Source organism: Ambystoma mexicanum, chromosome 6p (genome assembly GCF_040938575.1).
Source record: "Ambystoma mexicanum isolate Mex_15411 chromosome 6p, UKY_AmexF1_1, whole genome shotgun sequence".
NCBI classification, from domain to species: domain Eukaryota; kingdom Metazoa; phylum Chordata; class Amphibia; order Caudata; family Ambystomatidae; genus Ambystoma; species Ambystoma mexicanum.
The window spans coordinates 286,201,948-286,218,519 of record NC_090935.1 but is presented as its reverse complement, the minus strand read 5'-3'; positions in this window follow the sequence as shown (position 1 = coordinate 286,218,519).

Sequence of the window (16,572 nt, the reverse complement as noted above, 5' to 3'; positions counted from 1 at the left end):
CCAAAAAGAGCCTTCCAGTTTGGGCCAGATTGAGTCTGGAATACTTGGGATGGCTGACACTCCGTAGGTAAGCGCTGGAACCACTTTCATCCTGTAAAAGTTAGTTGCAGCCTTAACTGAGAAGCGACCACATTTTTTGTCCATAATGATCAATTGATTAGTTAAGATTTTGTATATATGGATCAAAAAATCTTGCATCGGTTGCTCATTCATCTTGTTACTGAAGATGGTGCCCAAGTATCCTAAAGATTCCACTTCTTCGAGGCGGACATCATTAAGGAACCATGCCTCTGATGTTTTTCGTTTGGCTGCTTTAATTAGACGCATCACTTTAGTTTTCGAGGCATTGCTTTCCAGATCGTTAGCTTTCAAATATTCGTTCAAATTGTCCAGTTTTCTCTGGAGCCCTATCTTCGTTTGGTCAATGAGAATTACATTGTCTGCGTAAAGCAGCCTGCTGATTTTTTCAGAGCCCAGAGAGGGAGGCAAAGCTTTAACGTTTCTTTCAACATGTTGGTAATCGCCGGTGTAGGCATTGTAAAGTGCTGGTGCCAAGGGACATCCTTGCTTTACTCCGCAGCTTGTGCAAATTGATGAGGAGAGTAGACCTGTGCCATTGAGTCGAACTCTCATAGATGTTTCAGAGTAGAGTTTGTGTATTGGATCCAGCAAGACGGGGGTACAATTCCAGTTGATGAGTTTTCTCCACAACTTCTCTCTATTTACTTTTCGAACGCTTTAGACAAGTCGATAAAAGCCAGGCGCAGAGGGGGAGCCCCTTCCTGAACTCTGGCTTTGAGAATGTTGATAGTAAATATGTTTGCCATGATGCTTAGATTTTTCCTAAAGCCAGTTTGGAAATTGTCCGACCCTTCTGAAGAAGACACCCAGGCCTTGAAGCTATCGAGTAAGAAAGACCCAAAGAGTTTTCTGATGCAATCAAGGAGTGCAATAGGGCGGTAGTTGTTCGGGTCGCCTCTGTCTCCTGATTTGTAAATTGGCACTACATTTGCTGTCTTCCAGTCCGTCGGGATAGATCTGGTTGCCATGCATGATTCAAAGATTTTCGCTATCAGGAAAGACCAGCTTGCCGGTTTAGATTTTAAGTCCATATTTGACAGACCGTTGGGGCCGGGGCGATGATTTAAGTTTTTTGATTTTAGATTCAATGCAGGCTGGATCAAGTTTGATATCCCAGTGGGTACTTTCATGTTTCAAAGGTGTTAGGCAGAAACCTGTGTAGTTCCCTCTGGGACCACTGCAAAAGATTTAAGACTACAGGTGTTTGGCAGTAAACCCACTTGGTAGCAGTCTGTACCACACAGATTCACTTGGTAGCTGTGGCTGAGCAGTCAGACTTCCCTCAAGAAGAGTTAGGCAGTATACAGAGTATTCACAATAGGTCAAAAGAACACAGTAGAACAAGTAAACACTGACCAGAGCTTGGTGTAAAAGAGATATAATTATTTATTTAAAAACCACATCTAGAAAAACACACAGGCACTAAGGTTAAGCAGTTCAAAAACATGGTCACTAAAAGATATACACTCCCTTAGAAGAATATTAGACAAGTCTTAAGTAAAGCCCCACTTATTTTCAGACAGCGGTGAGCGCTTAACGCAGATGGCACTCTAATAATTAGTTTTTAAAAGGGAGAGAAAAGCAGAGTATAATTTGAAACAGATCCCAACACTTTCACAAGAACAAAACAAGAGAGGAAGGCAAGTAAAACCGTGAAGTTAGAGTTCAGAAGGCCGGATCCACTTTAAGAGGATCAGAACGAAATGTGTCCAAGGTCACACGGTTAAGGTGCACAAGAGTCTTGTAAAGGTTCAAAAAGAGTTGGACCAAAAAGAAAGGGACCAGTTAGAAGGTCAAGGCGGCCAGCCCAGTCCAGAAGGTTAAGGGATTATTATTACCTTGTAGCAATCTTTAGAAAGGGAGGCCTGGCGGACACGGTACCTTGAAGTGAATACTCCAGCGGGGGCAGTTGTTCCTGGCAGCGGATGCAAGTCTGTGCTTCGTCCGGGGGAAGAGAGGACCTCGTTGGGGATGAAGACAGGAGTCCGTTGCACTGCCAGGGAAGAAACCAGCCGCGGAGTTCTCAGGTAAAAGGAGCGGTCATTTTATTCGCGGTCCAGTGGTAAGTGGATATCCGGTTGCTGGGGTGCTTGGCACGGGCAATTTGACCGCAAGACGTCCTGGGATGCGAAGAAAAGAAGGTAAACTGGTTGTGCCCACCAGTCAGGGGAAGAAGCCTCTCCAGCCGGGAGATCTTCTCTGTCGTTGGGAAGTGGTGAGTCGGTTCCGCAGGGCTCCACCGGTGGTGTCGTCGTGGTAGGTCGGCTCAGCTTCTCCCTCGTCGGATTCTCAGGTCCTGTGGCGACTTCTGAAGTTCCAGTCCCCAAAGCCCTGCTTTTATGCAGCACACCCCCATTCACTCAGCCTAGCTGTCAATCAAATATGCTAAGTGGTGAGCCGGCCGGCTCACCATTTGGGCCAATCACACAAGAGAGCGACTTGAGTTACCAAGGTAACTCAGTCCAGGGTGCCTAAACCCCCTCCCACACCCCCTGTGGTACCCAAACATAGTGGCACCACTTTTGGAGGCTTCTGTGGAGAAGCCCGCCAAAAAGTGGAACAAAGGGCTCGACTTGGGTTGGAGTCACAGAAGAGAACACAAATGCTATTTTAGAACCGAGTCCTGGCAAAAAATACCAACCGGCGAATTAATATTAAATAAATAAACCGGCGGTATGTTCGAGGCTATGAGAATTAAATAATTAAAGTTGGTAGCCTCGAACAATGGGAAAATCCCATAGGGATATATTCGCGATCGAATATAAAAAGTAGTATCCACTGCCACCAGCCAAAACTCGATCAGGGGGGGCGGAGATGTGACCACTCGACTAACAGACCCCGGGGCAATCGAATTGCCCCGACCAGTGCGTCCACAATATGATGGTTTGTATTAGTTTCTGTTCATAATTTGGGACTAGTAAAGCCAATGGTGACTTTACATGCCCTGGGAGACAGTAGTCAGTCCCAGGGTATGGAGTCTATGGTGGGGTGTCACTATGACACCCTTTTGTTACTGCACGGAGGGTGCTGTGTAACACACATAGTAAAAACACATGAGACCCTATAGAGTAAAGGACCCCATAGCCCATAAAACACATTAACAGTCAAAGGAACACCATAAATCATGTCCAAGAGTGGGAGAAAAAGAGTCTCACTCTTGGCAGGAGAAAAAAACAAACTCCAGAAATCCAGCAAAGCTGCTGGGGGACTCACTAGGTTAGGAAATTCAGCCTAAAGAGAGAATTCTCCCTAACAAAAGGTTCCGTCCATTTCTCGGGTAAGTCGAAGAGGGCTGAAAAATGGGTGATCCAGGCTTCCTCTGGGACGCTGGATGTTAGAGAGTCCTCACTTGATGAGCTTTTTGAAGCAATCAATGAACAGAAAGCCTTCATTTGCTTGCCACTGAGAACTCTCAACATTTGCTCTGAATCGTCTTGATAGAGCTGGAGTTTGAAACCTTTCAACCAGTTCTTGTAAACATTTGTTGAAATCCGAGCTGCTTCTCTGTTGGTAGTGGAAGGAAAACGTCTGGCCTTTCTTATAGCTCATCTCATCATAAGCCTTTTCTCTCTAAGTATCAAGTTGTTGTGATGGATGGGTCTTCACTTTAATTTGGCTGCCAATTTTTTTAACCTGGTATGGCTGTAGTAATGGGCAGTAGTCCGTGAGGCTGGTTGACTCTTTTGAATTATCCCGTGCTTTTGCTTGACAATAACTTGTGGTTAGTGTCGTGATGGCTGCGCCTTTCAATCTCAAATGTGTAGAATTAGCATGAGTCTCGATTTTGGCCATTCCCAGAGCGCACAAACTCTTGGGGGTATGTAGACGGGAAACTGTCCACGTCGTTTTCAGAAGGTTGTGGTCGCTGTTGAGTGTTCTGATAACCTCAAAACCTGTAACCTGCATCAGAAGGTCTCTAGAGAGATAGACATAGTCTAGAGTTGCGTGTCTTCCAGCTAACTCCCTGGTTGGAAGGACCGGGTAAGATGCTTTACCCAAGAAGTGGGCGTTGTGAAGATCAAAAGTATCCATCAAGTTTGCCCATTTCTTTCCTCTTTGCAGGGAATTATCTAGTAATGTTGTGATATTAGCTTTTATTTGTGAGTTTTCAGCTCTTTTTTGCAATATCTTGGCGTTTAAGTCACCACAAATGATTATGCTGTCGATTGAATCGTTTGATAGGGCGTCTTTCAGGATGTTTTCAATTTTTAGTAGAAAGTGCTCGGTTACGCATTCTTTCGGGTTCCAGTACAAGTTTACCAGTAGGTAAGCTGTTTTCTTTCATTGACTGGGGTCTTGCAGGCTGGCGCCTCATTGAATCAAGGCTGCCAAAATATGCGGCTCGTCCTTTATGACTTTAAGAAACTGGAGGTTGGCTCCAATGCGCAGAGCAATCAATAGTCCGGTCCTTGATCGATCTGTAGCTCCTCTCAGGGCTGAAGAAAAGATGGTTACGTAGCCCTCTATCGTTGGTTTGTTTTGAATCCATGTTTCTTGGAAACACCAGATATCATATGATCCGAGGTTTAAATCTGAGGAGTGTAATAGGTGAGTAAAACCTCGGGTATTCCAGGAACCCAAGGTTAGGCCAGTAATAGATTCAGTGTTTGAAGGCTGACTAGAGGAATCCTTGTTTGTCTGTCCTGTATTTGATTGCTAGTATCTTTGTTTTGTTGACAGGGCTTTAGGCAGCCAGGCCCAGCGATCTGTGTCTTCTTTGAGACTAATTTGGTTCTGTTCACCGTTTAACTTTTCCTTTCCTTTGGTTGAAATGTCTTGTTCGATAGTAATGTTCCAGTTTTTCTGGGGTCCCGGCGGGACTCTTTCCAATTCCAAGGAGCTTAGACGGTGGACCTCGTTTTGGTTCCGCTGGCCGAACCTTACATTACGCCCATTTGAAGGTGATGGGGCACGCTCTTACGAGTCTGAGGACCTACAGGTACGTTGGTCGTTCATCTTTCTGGCTCGTGAGCGTCTCTCCAAATGGTCTGTTGAACAGTCTTTGTATTTGTGACCTTTGTTGATCTCATAGTCTATGAGGTTGTATCCTAAAGCTCTCAATTTTGCCTTAGTTAAGAGTGACTTTGTTGGTTCTGACTGTATATGTAAATAAACACTGCCAACTCACTTTTTGTCTTGAAACTCCACAAATTCTTCTGTTGATAGAGATTTGAGTGCTGCGACCAAGTGCAACATTTTTTAAATGGTTTTTCTGTTGAGAATGAAAGATGCGTCTTCTTTCCAGATACTTTTCAGGGTAAAGGTGCGGGTCTTGATAGACCTAGCAGAACGTCTTAGAAGTTCTCTTTTGGCTCGGTGTTCATTGCTTTTTTTTCCTTGGTGGGGTCACGTTTCTGGGCCCTCTGGAGTTTGAATTCCGTTGTTTTCTTGGTGTAACCGAGGGTCTGGCAGAAGGGTCTAATTTAGGTTGCCTTTTCGTGGACCGATCTCTTGTGGTGGAACGTTTTTCCTTGTGGCGACTTCTATGAACTCTGGTGCACCAATCATTGAGTTTTCTGTCTGTCGTTTATATTTTAGTTTTTGAGGGTCTCCTCTCATTGATGGCTTCCTATTAGATGGACGGGGCCTGGACGTACACCGCACAGGGAACTTATCCGTTTTCTTGACCGGTGGATATTGGAACATTCTTGTGCCTTTATTTTTTGCCAGGAGGTTTTGTTTCTTCTCCTCCAGTGTTAGGAAGATTGGACTTGTTTGCTCCACTGAGAGCGTCTTTTTTCTTGTTCTTGTTTATAATCCCGATCCACGGCACTTGGGGCAGGAGATTGACTGTTTGCGTTTCTTTTCCTTTTTTGTGGTGGATTCCGGTCGACCTCGTTCCAGGCCTCCCAAGTTTCTGTCTCATTTAAGGCCGCCTACATCAACTCACTTTCCGTAATTGAAAGGTAATGTTGTTCGTATCCTGCTTTCCCTTGTTGAGAGTTCGTGAAGTCTTTGGTTGAGGAAGAAGAGTAGGATCATTGGATTTAGGCTGAAAAGGTAGGCAGGATTGTTTTAGTGAGGATGCCAGACTATCTTCATTGATTTTAAGTCTGGCTGAGGACCAGCTCGTCGTCGTCTTAGATGGCCAGCTCAGTTTAACACAGTCTTTTTGGATGGATTGATCAGAGGATCAGGTTGCACATCCATTTTTCAATTGGAGTTTAGTTGCGGCTTTCAGGTTAAGTTTCTTCGGGTTGGTTGAGGGCGACAACATAGTCTTACTGTTAAAGTGTTTTGTTTTTTATTTTGATTTCAGTGAAATCGAGCTTAAAGGAGGAACATCAGCTATTTTCACTGCGGTCTGGCCAGGAGGCTCACTTTTTGTTTGGTTGGTAAGGGCTATCGTGGCTTCTTTTGCCCAGTTCCCTGTAAATTGGAAGGTTTTGATGGGTTGCTCTTCCGTTTGAATTGACTTCGAGCACTTTGTAGAGACCGCTGAGATTTCAGATTGCGAAAAGGCTTCTCCCGTAGGAGGTTTGTTAATTTCCTTTGCTGTAATGTAACCTTCAATGAAGGAAAGTCGCGTTTGGATGAAGGCCAAGAGAGTTACTTGATCTTTTACTGTGTCATTAAGCGCTTCATACAGCTTAGTGAAGGGAGCTAGTGCTATAGTCAAAGATGACATAATGGCAAGAAGGTCTGTTTTTCTTTTTGATGGTGTGATGGGTGAGCCTGGAGCGGCTCTGGAGTCGAGCATAGAATCAGGCTTGCTTCTTCCCATTGGGGATCGACATAAATTGTTGGGCCGCTCACTTGCGGAGTTCCCATAGGTGGGACAACTGGGAAGTGCATCTCTTTTCGTCAGTTCCTGGCCGTGCAAGTTTGTTAGATCTTGGTCCGGGATTTAAGTCAGACGTTGGCTCTTCTTTGGGGTTACAGAAACTCTTGGCACATAGTCTTCAACACGCTTATTTGCCACAGGGACGCAATTGGTTTGGACTTGGCAAGTGAAAAATGTAGTTACCTTTGGTGTCGGTTTAGGTTCCGATGCGTTCAAGGTGGTTCCAAGGCCTGGCCTCTCCGCTTTTAGTTGCCATCTTTTCAAAAACGCAAGTTTGCGCAAAGAATCTTATTCACTTTCCTGAATCAGATCTTGATGAGTACCTTCCAAAAGTTCAGCGTCCAATATCTCAGCTTTGTCATCCTCCAGGGGGTGTTTTGTTTTCATCGCAAAGAAGTCGACTATGGATCCCATCGCTGGTGTTTTTTGGGCCTTAAAGAAACGCGATGATGTTTTTTCTTTCATCAATGGTTTTTTGCATGATTGCTGCTTAATAGACTTGGAGAAAGACGTTGTACTATGTTGTAACTGATGCTTAGTGTTACTGGCCGCCGTGGGATTGCGGCGGCTTGTGAGGACTGTTTCTGTCGGCGTAGAGTGTGGCTCAGAGAAGTTGAGTCTTTGGGGGATGGTCAGAGGTTTAGTAGCGTCCCCCGATACATCCAAATCATCATCCGAGTACTCAATTGTAGAGTACGAGCAGTCCTCATTACTATTGGCGATAGCACTATTTTTTGGGGGACTGGAAGGGTGCTCATTTTTGTGTATTTGTTGGATTTCCACTTTGATTTCTTCTTTATTTCAACGATCAGCTAATTTAGCTGAAGAAATGATAACAACCGAAGACGTGGGCATAATTGACACTTATAGGGGGGTAGCGACTAGTTGGTGGACCCCCAATGCAGGTGTGTCCTTTGTTAGCTGGGGTACTGGTTTTCTGGAGGAGCGCAACCCGGTTTATGATGTTCTAATAAGGAAGGATTCTGACGATCGCCCAGACCTGACATTGGAACGGACTGGGCCTCTAAGTTTGAAAGTTCCTCCGCGTTCAGCGAGGGCTGCGTAGTCGGCAGGGTCACCGATGCTGAGTCACAGCTCCGACCCATGTTTTCTAATTTGCTCTCCGATGTTCGCGGCTTTTCAGCTGGGAGACTCGTCAACTCTGCGACGGGCTCCCGGCCAGCAGCAGCATTCAGATCGAAAGGAAGAATTTGGACGGGTGTGTCTCGCGGATCCAAAGGGAAGAGGCAGGGTGCCCGGTTTTCGTTTACGCCCTCAAAAGCTTCCTCCTCAGCGGTGGCAAAATCGACGGGGTAAGTTGCTGGCTCCTCCGCAGTCAAGTCTTGGGGGCTGGTAGAGCCCAATGTGCTGTTTTCTGGAGGGAAGGGGAGATGAAGTAAGGTCTTATTTTCCACCAAAGGGGCATGTTTGGTTGCTTCACTGCCATTGTGGACTGATCACGCCCCTCCCTAGGGCTATTCAGTTCCGATGATATTAGAACTGAGGGAACTTCTTCCAAGCCAGTAAAGACTTCCGTCTTGTCTGATTGATGTTTACTGTAGTCCAACAGCACCGAGGCTTCAAGTAATTTGAAGTTTAGTTGAGCTGTGTTTGCCTTCTTGAGGGGCACTTTTCTAGCGCGGGTCACCGGCTTCAGAGGACTCTGGCACTCCAAGCCTCTGTCCTCGCTCTGGGTCTGCTGACTCCAAAGCCAGTGCCCCTCATTGCCTGTTTCACTGGCCAGCATCTCAGGTCCGGGCGGACCACGGAGCGGCCGCAGACTGCCGTAGACTGCGAGCACCTCAGCGAGCAGCTCTGCGGCCGCTCCGCGGCTCGAATGAGGTTTTGAAGGCTGTGTGGGTCACTCCCCCCACCACAGCAATGGAAAGCTGACTGAAAGGAACTGAAAGGAACAGGAGACTGCCGTAGACTGCAAGCACCTCAACGAGCAGCTCTGCGGCTTCTCCGCAGCTCGAATGAGGTTTTGAAGGCTGTGTGGGTCACTCCTCCCACCACAGCAATGGAAAGCTGACTGAAAGGAACTGAAAGGAACAGGAGACTGCCGGAGACTGCGAGCACCTCAGCAGTCTTTTGGTTTTAAGAATATTAAGTAAGCATTTACAAGATTTGCTGGTAATCTTTGTTTTAGAGTAATGGAACTATCATTACATTCAAACAATCCACATTTCTTTTTTATGTATGCAGTGTGGTGACCTGCATTGGTTGTGGCTCCTGCGTGGTAGATTATGCCAACTGTTGTGAAGGTTTTCTTACCAATTGATATTTGTCCATGTGTGAATCCAGTCAGCTTGCCATTCTTTTTGGTACCATCTGCATTGTAATGTAAAAGCATTACTATTAAGTATTCACTATGTGACTGTATTTGTAAAGTGGAACGATTATCAGAATTGCAAGTAGTTCATAATCTGCCATGGTTTGCATTTTGTACAAGTTGCTGAAATGGAATGGATTCAGAGTTAGGTATGGATACACACACAAAGTGTTCATTAGGGATTTGTTCCCGTGTCACATGGTTGCAGAGAGTGTATGTATGGTTCCATATGTATGAAATCTGGAAGGTTTCATTTATAGGTATGTTTTTGTTTTCCAGTACTTGTAGTAAGTACATTAGAAATTCTTGTGGACCTTCTTGTGTGTTTATAGTGAATCTGACCATTCCAGCACAGTAGTCCAATTCTTGCCTTATTCCGGAAACACTGTAAGTGTTGTCAGGATTGTTGGTTGCATTTCTGTGAAGGACTAACATTTGCAAACATAATTGCTCTGTCCTGTTTTAGTAAATATTTTCAATAATTGGTGGCAATTGCAATAGAATATTGATTGCTACATTTGCATAGCAATTTACACCAGTTGCATTTGAAAATTTGAATGGACCAGAAAGTTCTGTGCCTAAGACATTTGTTGGAAGTGTGCGTTGTTTCTTTGAAGAGGTAGTCGGTTTTGTTTGTGCAGTAGATCCTTCTTTGGTTGTGGTCATTGATAAAGTATTAGCGTCTTTTAATTTCTTTGGAGCTATGGTTGTTAAATCCTGTATCATTTGAGTCTGAACTAGTTTTCTTTTACAAACTTTTGCTTTTTGAGAAACAGGATAGGTTTTGAGATGGGGTGCGTAGAGTGCACATAGTCTATTGTATTCTAGAATGCAAGGAATATCAGTGTTTACTTTACTTGCATAAATGTTGACTAGAAATAGTCCTTCAAGTGTACGTAGGCGTGATAGTGCTACATTGCTCATGCCTTCGTTAAACATTGTGCTGCCAATATCTATCAATGCTTGATCTAGGGTAAGACCTTGTGATTTATGAATGGTGACTGTGTATGCTAGAGATAGAGAAAATTGTTCTCTGCGTACATACATGTCTTTGAAAAGAAGGAATCAGACTGTTGAGCTTCCTCTCCTTTTAACCTTTGATAGTTTAGCAAAGCGAATATTGACAAATGGATGTCACGGTTTATAGTGATAATTTCGAAAACAATAATGTCGAAAGTCATTATTTCGAGAAAAAAAAATTCGAAAAAAGAAATGTCAAATTTCTTTTTCAATAGGTTTTTTTTTTAAATGGGGGGGTTCCCCCATCCCCCTTTTTTAATTTTTTTTGTTTTACCCATTTTTTTTACTCCCCGACCCCAAAATAAATATATAATTTAAAAAAACATAATTCGACATTTTTTTCAACATTTTTTTTTCTACTTTTTTGTCATTCGACATTATTTTTTTGAAATAATGACCGACCACCGGATGTCACGTGGGTCTGTTTGAAAGCCAATAACTATACCAAGTGCTCCATTAACTAGTCCTTGCTCCACGTTAAGGTTACGTTTGAGCATTACTCTACAGTTTAAAGATAATTTTAATATTTTCTCTAAACCAGCTGTGTTAGAGATAGAGTTTTCTAAGGTATTAAGTCATGCTGTGGCTTGTTCACACAAGGGTAGTGTCATACCGGGCACTCCAGTTTGTCTGTGGAGCAAATTTGAACTATCGGTTGCATTTCTTTTTTCAACATTGTTTTTATTGAATTGTGCATCAAGGACATACAGTTTATATTGTTGTGTGCTAATTGTTCCATGACATCAGTAGCACATGAGTTATGGCCGCTTTAGATAGAACACCAATCCGAATACTTTTCAAAATGTTGGTATAGGTGAGGTCTGCAGGCATGGGGAACAACGCATGAAAATGAAGGCATAACGGGAGAAGCTGCTGGGAAATACACGGAATGCCCACACGCACGCGAACACCACGTATTCATGAAATCGAATGGGGAAAACCTGCGCATGCCAAAAGACACGCGCAGGCGTAAACACGTCTGCCACACGAAGGTAGGCGGAAGCGCCCCCGCGCAGTATTAAAGTGCGCGCAAAAAACAACAAACACGTATATACAGCACTGATCGTGGGACACCGCCGGAGAAGGAGAATAGCCAGGCCCCCCATTTCTATGCCCAGGACCAGCCTTTTTAGGATGCCTGATGACCAGGTCTCACAGCCCACGCTGTCACACTGCCTACACCAGGTGTTGACAATCATGACTGCACGCCCCTCAGTCCTCAGGCACATATACATGCCCAGAACACCTGTAGAAAGACAGGCCATGATCCAGGACTTTTCCAGGGTGGCACACTTCCCCACAGTGCTCTGTGCCATAGATTACATCCATGTGGCCCTACGTCCACCTAGGGCCACTGAGAACATCTACCACAACCGCAAGCACTGGCATTCCATAAACGTACAGGTTGTATGCGATGCCCATGGAATCATCACCTCTGTCTATGCAAACTATCCTGGGTCTACCCATGACAGTTTCATATACAGAATGTACGCCCTGAGCGGGGACCTGGAAGCTGGGAAGCATGGCGACACATGGCTCATTGGTGAGTACAAATGGCTGTGCACATGCATGCATGTCACACACAGACAAATACACAAACCCAACTAATGACAACCATCCTCACCTCCCCAGGGGACAGTGCCTACCCTCTGAGCAACCACATGATGACACCAATACGGAACCCCACCACACCACCCCAGGAAAGATACACCGCTGCCCATATTGCAACCAGGGGCATAGTGGAGCGCACATCGGAGTGCTCAAGTCACGCTTCCACTCCCTTGACCTCTCTGGCGGGCAGCTACTATATGCACCCCCAGTAGTGTGCAGGATCATTGTGGAAGCATGTGTCCTGCACAATGTTGCAACACAGCAGGGCGTACTGGTGGACATGGTGTTGCCCCCACATCCCCAACCACAGGCGCTGCTCATGGGAGGGGAAAGGGCACGTGGCGAGGCAGCACGGAACCCGCTTGTGGCCACATATTTCACCTAAACTCCCATCCCTGCAGAGTGCAGACAGGCCTGGCACATACCAGGTGACAATCTATGATGATAAAGAGACAGTCAACTGTCACAACCTTACCACCCTGAGAATGTTGCCATGGAAGTGCTACATTGTGTGCATCCCTAGCTACCTAAACATAACCAATCCTGTGTGACCAAAAGGAACACATGCACGGTGCATATCACACCATCCCCCTGCAAAACATGCCATGAAAATCACTGGTATGTCACCCAAACCCTCCCAACCCACATCACCCTTGTCGGCCACACCATGACATGGCATGCAACAGCAAAAGAGCAAACCAAAAGCACAACACATGAGCAATTAGATACAAAGTGACATGTGATAAATCATACACAAATGCATGCCACCAACGGTACCATCAACAAAAGACAGAATGCCTGTTGACATGCACATTGGCCAATCCAATTACGCTAATCCCAAAGCCATGTGCTGTGTGTGTCTCCTGCAACATACCGCTCAGCACACATCACAGTGAGCAGCCATTGTGTTGGGGATGCACCTTGAGCATCATATAAAAAAACAAGCACAGAAATAACCCAGTGATGCATGTTCATGATCCCCAAATGGTAAGTGATCATGCGCTGCACGGACACAGCATGTCAGAGAAGGCAATCTGTGTGCACGTGTGGGCATGGGAGGGTGGTTGTATGTGTGGTGGAGCATTGTGTAAGTGTGTGTGTCAGTAGGGACATGCACTCAATACATGCATGTGAAATGAAGTGGCCCTCAGTGTCCTGTACACATCACATGTGAACATTGCCCATGTGGACACCCCAGTATGTCAAACCACAACAATCCCCTGACACCTGAAAAGTAAACCCAACACAGGAACAGCCATTGACCAGCAGAACACATAATGTACATAGTACCCCACAATGCCAATGTCAGAGAGTGCCCAATCACTGTAGCCCAAGCGTACTGTCCGACAACAAAAGGCCCTCCCTCATTTACTCATCACCATGACCTTCAGAAGAACTGTACCTGGGGTCCGTCGGCTTCTTCCTACTAGTCTACCTGGCTTCAGGATCCCCGTTCCCCTTGTTTTCCTTGTTCTTCATTTTGTGTAAATACGGTCCAGCCCCCTCAGAGGCTACCTTGACTGGTAAAAATACCAAATCGCAGAGAACTCCAATGAGACAAACCCCCAAACCAGGGCTAAAGCCTCTAGGCACCAAAAAACCCTCTAAGAGTCTCCAGTAGATGACTTGAAGTCGCAGAATATGGCCAAGCACATGTCCAAGCAGAATGATAGAATAACTGCCAAGGTAGCACAGTAGAACAATAATCAATGAGGATGCCACAACTGATGGGTAGTGTCACAGCTCTGGTCTCCAGGCGCAGGAGTGGCACGAACCAACCACCTCCTCTGCGGTCTGGGCACCTGCAAGGTAAAACGTACATAGGCCTCCGAGACCCCGGCGGGGAAAGAGAGTTAGGGATCTGTTGGTTGGGTAGGTATCAGTATTTAGGATAACCGGAAATGGGGTCAGGAGAGGGGAGGTGTATGGGCAAGGGAAAGTAGGGAACACACAAAATACAACAATTGACAATTACACATACAAAATCAGAGAAACCATGTTCTTCATGCACATTGTACAAACTGGCTCAAAGGCGAGCCAAAGAGAGACTTATCCCTGGGGTGAGTGCTGGCCTCCTGCTTGCGCACTCTTAGGTCTGCTAACGGGAGCAGTTTAATGCTGCAAAGAGAGCGTGAGTTACTATTATGTGGGAGTTGACTCACACACACATAACACCATTCATGCCTCGAACTCCGAGACTCCTCCCCAAACAAGCACTCTTGTCTGCTGCTTCATTCATATAGTTTATCCTGTCCCTGTGATGGTTTATACACTGTTCATGCGGTAAGGTAGCCGAACGTGGCTCAGCGGTAAACGGAAGACCATGTGTTAAGAATCACACATGATAGCATGGGCCTTGGAGGTGCTGCTAGCCGCGTGTGGCGAGGTGCGACTTCAACGTTGGCAGGGTTTTGCAGTTCTTGGCCCGGTGTCTGCTGGGAAAGGTAGCCTGGAGGCTCCTTTTCCTGCAGAAAGGGCATAAAACCCTTTTATAAGGCTTGCATCTTTTCCGTGCGTGTTTCATTATGCTGCTTGTTACTGGGCCATGTCTGAGACCCACATCTGACCTCATCCCACACAACCCCAGGGTCTGTACCCTGACAGGTAGAGCTGGAACTTCATTAGACATTAACCAAGGAGGCTGGCACAATTGGATGGTTGAGCTGAAACACAATCAATCATTGATAGCGTGAACGAAGAAAGGCAGAGACAGCACAAGTCTGGAAAGGCACAGTGAAAGGGAGATAGCCAGAAACATCTGACAGCAAGTTAAGAGCCAAAACAGTTGAATAGCATAGGTAAAAAAAAAATCACCATAAAGGCATGAATGTAATAGATGAAAGACAGAAGGAGCGACAGAGAGATGCTGTGGAACAGAAGTGTACTGAGGCAAACTGAGGCAGTGTAAGAGTATGTGGAAATAACTGCCAGAGAGATGGGCGGACAGATCTGCAACAAGGGCAGTAGCAGGAAGAAAAACAAGGACTAAAGGCACGAGAGTGTGAAAAAAAGTAAAAGAGCTGTAGTCCAGTAGGAAAACTGCGCCACCAGGCAGCAGCGAAGTCCAAGAGGGAAAACAGATACAACGTGCCGTCCAAACGGAACGGAGTGGAGGAGTAGTATATGACATCTCAGGTGAGGACTGGAACGTGAGTTGTGCCTCTTGGATCACATACCTAATGCATCCTCCTTTGCCACAATCCCCATGGGCTGAACTCAACATGTAACAACTTGATATTGTCTCCACCCGGCCCCCTCCCACCATCAGTTTGACTTTCACAGCTAAAGGGTGCAGGCTACCGTCTACAGCATGAAGTGCATGAAGCACGTATACAGGCAAGAAATGAAAATACATCACAATCAACATCAATAAATGGACAGTTCAAAAATGTACTCACCAAAATTGATTGCAGACATGCCGTGGAGAAAACATCCATAATACCCACCAGGGGTGTAAACACAAGTAGTACAGCAGCAGACAGGACACAGATATGACGAAAGTCCAATGCCTTTGTGTAAATTGTTGTCACACCGAACCATCCTTGCAAGCCCATGGAAAGGGGAAGCAGGAGTGGCACATGTGTCAGGACCCCAAGCCACAAACACATACACGAGACAAGCTTGAATGGGCCCAGCTGGAACAGACAGTGGATGCTTTCAAAAGCCACATAGCACCACACCGTCACATGAATGCACAATAGACAAACAATTTTAAACTAATTTAGCTAATTAAACTAATAAAATAAAAAATGGCCACATACGACCCGGGGGGGAGGCACCCAGGATGGAGGAGCTACAGTAGGCACCTCAACACCCACATGCGATGATGTTAAGATAAAAAAACCTCCATGGGCTCAACACCTGCACGGCCCGACCTGTGTTGGAAATAAGTCATCATCCTGCTCACCCTCTGGATGGAAATCAGAAGGTCGACATTGCACAGTACCCTGACCACACCTATGCGCAGCTTGCCTCTCGACCACAGCAAGTCTGCAGGACTGGTAAGCCTGGCCCTGTGCGACAATGGCACGTAGGTCAGCATGCAGCACCTCACGTGATACGCGTGCTTCCTCTTGCTAGGTAGCACGTGTAACACGGAGCTCTGCCTGCATGGCCTAGCATGACATCTGGAGCACCTCGCGGAATGCACATAGCTCAGCCGAGATGGTATTCTCAAGCTGCTCCAACCTCTCCTCTGACCGCTTCCTCTGGGACATGTTGAGCACATCCAGAGTAGATCTGAGGGATTGATGGTCATCCCTCAGGGCCTTCTTGTGTGCCTCTGTGTGAGCAGCAAGTGCTTGACACAGAGACACCATTACAGCCCGGCGTGCTCTGTCTGAGGCCGCCATGCCCAGCCTGAGTGAGCGTGCCGTGGACTGTGCTGCCCACTGCTGGAGATCTACCTGCCTACCAGGGGGGGAGCACGCATTGGGCCACACGTTCCATGCTCTGAGCAATGTTATCAATAGCTGCCCCCTGTTGTTTTGAATTGGCATACATGGATTGCTCCCACTCAGTATACCCCGCTGGCACACAGCCACCGTGTTGCTGGACTCGACCCCCGTGGGGCACAAGGAGCCGTGGTCCTCGCTGGATTGGCACCACCCATGGCTACAGGACTGCATCCCTCCATTGATGTGATGCCCCAGGCACATCAGCAACTGTTGTGGAGTGTGACTGTGCGTCCCAATCCACCACAGGTGGAGGTTCCAACACCGTCTGGCCCCTCAGTGCAGGTGCT